We start from the raw sequence: 6,000 nt of genomic DNA on the forward strand, positions 1-6,000 counted from the left end.
TTTTAATTATTGTAATATTTCGTTGTGTCTGAGTGGAATTTAGTTTGCTTACATTTGTGATTTATTTTTATCCATTGGAGGTGGGCATCGCTGGCTAAGCCAGCATTTATTGCCATCCCTAATTGCCCTTGTTCAGAGAGCATTTAAGAGTCAACCACATTGAAGTCACATGTAGGCCAGACCAGGCAAGGACAGCAGATTTCCTTCCCTAAAGGAAATTAGTGAGCCAGATGGGTTTTTATGACAACTGGAAACAGCTTCTTGGCCATCAACACTTTTAATTCCAGATTTTTATTGAATTTCGCAAAACTGGATTCATCTGCCGTAGTGGGATTTTTTCTTTTATTCATTCATGGCATGTGAGCTTCGCTGGCTAAGCCAGCATTTATTGCCCATCCCCAGTTGCCTTTGAGAAGGTGGTGGTAAGCTGCCTTTTTGAACCGCTGCAGTCCATGTGGCGTAGGTACACTCATAGTGCTGTTAGGAAGGGAGTTCCAGGACTTTGACCCAGCGACACTGAAGGAACAATCATATAGTTCCAAGTCAGGATGGTGAATGACTTGGAGGGGAACTTCCAGGTGGTGGTGTTCCCATCTATCTGCTGCCCTTATCCTTCTAGATGATAGTGGTCGTGGGTTTGGAAGGTGCTGTCAAAGGAGCCTTGGTGAATTCCTGCAATGCTTCTTGTAGATGGTACACACTATTGCTGCTGTGCATCGGTGGTGGAGGGAGTGAATGTTTGTAGATATGATGCCAATCAAGCGGGCTGCTTTGTCCTGGATGGTGTCAAGCCTCTTGAGTGTTGTGGGAGCTGCACTCACCCAGGCAAGTGGGGAGTATTCCATCACACTCCATCACACTCCTGACTTGTGCCTTGTAGATGAGGGACAGGTTTTGGGGAGTCAGGAGGTGGGTTACTCATCGCAGGATTCCTAGTTTCTGACCTGCTGTTTTAGCCACAGCATTTATGTGGCTAGTCCAGTTAAGTTTTTGGTCAATGGTAACCCCCAGGATGTTAATGGTGGGGGATTCAGTGATGGTAATGCCATTGAACATCGAGATGGTTGGATTCTCTCTTGTTGGAGATGATCATTGTCTGATGCTTGTGTGGCGCAAATATTACTTGCCACTTGTCAGCCCAAACCTGGATATTGTCCAGGTCTTGCTGCATTTGGATATGGACTTCTTCAATATCTGAGGAATCGTGAATGGTGCTGAGCATCATACAATCATCATTGAACATCCCCACTTCTGACCTTATGATAGAATGAAATTCGTTGATGAAGCAGGTGAAGATGGTTGGGCCAAGGAAACTACCCTGAGGAAGTCCTGCAGTGATGTCCTGGAGCTGAGATGACTGACCTCCAGCAACCACAACCATCTTCCTTTGTGCTAGGTATGACTCCAACCAGCAGAGAGTTTCCCCCTAATTCCCATTGACTCCAGTTTTGCGAGGGCTGCTTGCTGCCACACTCGGTCAAATGTGGCCTTTATATCAAGGGCAGTCACTCTCATCTCACCTAGGGAGTTCAGCTCATTTGTCCATGTTTGAACCAGGGCTGTAATGAGGGCAGGAGCTGAGTGGCCCTGACGGAACCCAAACTGGGCATCAGTGAGCAGGTTATTGCTAAGCAAGTGCCACTTGATAGCACTGTTGATGACCCCTCCCTTTACTTTCCTGATGATGGAGAGTAGACTGATGGGGCAGTAATTGGCTGGGTTGGATATGTCCTGCTTTTTGTGTACAGGACATACCTGGGTAATTTTCCACATAGCCAGGTAGATGCCAGTGTTGTAGCTGTACTGGAACAGCTTGGCTAGGGACATGGCAAGACCTGGGAACAAGTCTTCAGTACTATTGCTGGAATATTGTCGGGGCCCATAGCCTTTGCAGTATCCAGTGCCTTCAGCCATTTCTTGATATCACATGGAATGAATCGAATTGGCTGAAGACTGGCATCTGTGCTGCTGGAGACCTCCAGAGGAGGCCGAGATGGATAATCCACTTGGCACTTCTGCTGAAGGTTGAAACCTGGGTCCCGACAGCATTACTCTGTGTCTTTGGGATACTAGTCCAGTGAAAATACCACTATGCCACCACCTCCCCCTAGAGCTGCGTTTACTTTAACGTATAAAGTCAGCAGACTTGAAATCCAGATTGTTACCGAACTAGTTGACAATGTTCATGAGTAAATTATGGAATTCTTGAGTGCAATTTTAATCATCTCTCGTCATTATGATGGAAGGGGTTTCTATACCATTAGGTGATACTTCACCCTTTAGGGAGCTTAGCTAAAGGGACATTTGGATGTCTAGTGTTTCTACATCACAGAATATGCATTTCAAACAAGGATGGTAAATGGTATTTTTCTTCTCTCAGAGGCAGCAGATTGTTGAAGTGAATCTGTGCTCTTTATAATCTAAACACAGTTTGTCTAAGATTAGCAAGCTGGAAAGTGAACTGCTGCCCAGAAGTGTCAGTAGAGGTTGCATTTTTATTATCTTACATAGGCAAGGGCAGGACGAAATTGACTGATCTTACTTTGAGAATGGTACTATATTAGTTCATGTATTTTACAAAGAATAAAACTTTTTTTTTAGTATACAATCATACCTTGTGTTTGTAGAATGCATTCTATAAAGACGGAAACATATTTGGCTATACAACTGATATTACAACAGAAAGTACTCAAAACAGTTGTTTTAAATTCTGGTTTTTAACTAGATACCAGGCAATAAAGCTGTACTCACGTTCATAGGGTACGTAAAGTCCACTTATGGGGTGATTGGTGATGTTGAACCAGAAAAAAACATCTCACAAAAAAACCCTAAAATATGCAGCAATTATATTTCCTTGATAAGTTTTAATAATTGAATGTGGAACTCCAGGAAGAAGCTCACTGTAAGTGTAGCTTCTGTTGCTGCAAAGAAGATTTTCCATGGAAGGCCAACATGTTGAGTTTTGAGCCAAGTTCTCAGACTGGAGTGATCCAGCCTGTTTCTAGAGATGAGACTGTGAAAAAAATCCTCAATGTTGTGACAACATCCTTCAAGTTTGTTACAATATAATATGACATTTGAAATGAATAATGGACCCTGTTGAGTCATAAAGGATATTATATGGGTGCAATTGTTCAATACACATTTTATGAATGAGACTGTCACTATAACAGATAAATAAGGCAAGAGTGGTCCTACAATGGTAACCTTATCAGACATTCCATGTGAAATACCTTGTCTGTAATACAAATGTACTTTATTTTGGATTTTTAAAAAAATGGTTCTTTAGTTTCCTTTAATGGAATTTTTGGTAAGAGTGAGCAATTTTAATCAATGCAGATGAGACTGCATATGCCACACTGTTGCCTTGCAAATGAGAGTCAATGCATGCATCCTATATCTTCCCAAAACATAAAATTTGAGAAAAAATGTAGAATAGAAATTTTTAGTATGGTAAGTCAATGTAATTTTGTCCTGTTTCCCCATGTTCCTATGGTCACTATAGTGATGCATAAAAATATTTTACTGGAATTTTAATTCTGCCCTGAGAACAGAATTAAAAATGAAGAAACCACAGCAATACGAAGAAGCTGAATTAACATGTAGATTCAAACCTGAAGCACCTCAGGGTTGTTGACTAAATCTCTGGGAGTTAATGCAGCTCCTTCATGTTGTCAGACTCAGTAGCTCCGCAAGCTATGATGTTATCATTACCCCTTGTATAGATACATATCTATATTTGCTAAAGAGGAAAATCTACAGGTAGATCCATCATAAGATGCTGTGTTAGTTGATTTCAATCAGGATAGTAATTTAGGTGTTATAAATAGTCTAAGCATGCACAGAGAAGAAGAAATTTGCCATATTTCGCACTCCTGGCCCCAATATTTGCTCTGGGCCTGGAAGAGTGTGACAGGGGAGGGTTGGGGGTAGCAAAAAATTTTCAGATGGTAAACCCTAAAGTAAGGGTTTACTGCATGTCCTGCTGAAACTGCTTATATTTTTATAACAGGTTTTCCATCTGACCACCAGCCACATTGACAGGCTGGCTGCCTGTTTGGGCAGGAAAGTTATTGGGAAGCAGATGTCAGTGGTACATCACTAGGGGTAAGAGGGCTGAAAATCACAGGAGGTTGGGTAAAGGTAAAGACATTACAGTGGATGGCAGACATTGCAAGGACTGAACATTACTGGGTGGGATGGGTGGGGCATCAGCTAATCACATGGCTCTGAAGCATGGAGGTAACTTATTAGGCTGAGAGGAAACAATCCTGCTCCTTCTGACCCTCAAGCAGTGCAATAAAAGCACTTACCTCATGGATCCAGCTGTTCTTGCCTCCTTTTACCTGCCAGGATTTCCTAGACTCAGGAATCCCAGCCTCCATGAATGAAAAATAAAAATTCAGTTACAAGAAGGCATGCAGGTTCATTGAAACATTTTAAATAACTGACCTGCCTCCTGAGATAGAACTGGTCACCTGCACCCTCGGTACAACTGACTTAGCTCAGTTAAAACTGAGTATGGGAGGTTTGGAGCCAGGTTAGGATTGGGTTTGAGAATAAAACATTTTTTACCTTCCCCCAACAGCCTATGAGGGAGACGGCGTAGTGGCATTGTCACTGGACTGGTAATCCAGAGACCTGGGTCCAAATCCAAGAAGGTGGAATTTAAATCGAATAAAAATCTGCAATTATCAGTCTAATGATGACCATGAAAACATTGTCAATTATTGTAAAAACTATCTGGTTTCACTAATGCCCTTTAGGGAAGGAAATCTGCCGTCCTCATTGCTCCGGCCTAAATGTGACTCCACATCCACAGTAATGTGGTTGACTCTTAAATGGCCTATCAAACCACTACAGAGCCAATAAAAAGGAATGAAACTGGGCAGACAACCTGGCATCCACCTAGGCACCAGAAACGACAACAGCAAACCCAGCCCTGTCAACATTGCAAAGTCCTCCTTACTAACATCTGGGTGCTTGTGCCAAAATTTGGAGAGCTGTCTCACAGACTAGTCAAGCAACAGCCTAACATAGTCACACTCATGGAATCATACCTTACACATAATGTCCCAGACACCACCATCACCATCCATGGGAATGTCCTTTCTCACCGGCAGGACAGACCCAGCAGAGGTGGCAGCACAGTGGTGTACAATCGGGAGGGAGTTGCCTTCGGAGACCTCAACATCAACTCAGACCTCCATGAAGTCTCACGGCATCAGGTCAAACATGGGCACAGAAACCCCCTGATGATTACCACATACCGTTCCCCCTCAGCTGATGAATCAGTGCTCCTCCATTGGAACACCACTTGGAGGAAGCACTGAGGGTGGCAAGGGCGCATAATGTACTCTGGATGGGGGTCTTCAATGCCATCAACTAGAGTGTCTTGGTAGCACTACCACTGGCTGAGTCCTAAAGGACATAGCTGCTAGACTGGGTCTGCAGGAGGTGTTGAGGGAGCCAACAGATGCATCTGTCCGTGACAGTATTGGTAGGAGTGATCACCGCGCAGTCCTTGTGGAGACGAAGTCCCGTTTTCACATTGAAGATACCCTCCATCGTGTGGTGTGGCATGACCACCATACTAAATGGGATAGATTTCGAACAGATCTAGCAATTCAAGACTGGGCAACCATGAGGCACTGTGGGTCATCAGCAGCAGCAGAATGGTACTCAAATGCAATCTGTGACCTCAGGGCCTGGCATATCCCCGACTCTACCATTACCATCAAGCCAGGGGATCAATCCTGGTTCAATGAAGAGTGCAGGAGCAACACCAGGCATACCGAAAAATAAGCTGTTAACCTGTTGAAGCTTCAACTCAGGACTACTTGTGTGCCAAACAGCATAAGTAGCATGTGATACACAGAGCTAAGCAATTCCACAACCAACGCATCATTTCTAAGCTCTGCAACCCTGCCACATCCAGTCGTGAATGATGATGGACAATTAAACAACTCTCTGGAGTAGGAGGCTCCACAAATGTCCCCT

The sequence above is a fragment of the Carcharodon carcharias genome, chromosome 7, assembly GCF_017639515.1.
Source record: "Carcharodon carcharias isolate sCarCar2 chromosome 7, sCarCar2.pri, whole genome shotgun sequence".
NCBI lineage: Eukaryota > Metazoa > Chordata > Chondrichthyes > Lamniformes > Lamnidae > Carcharodon > Carcharodon carcharias.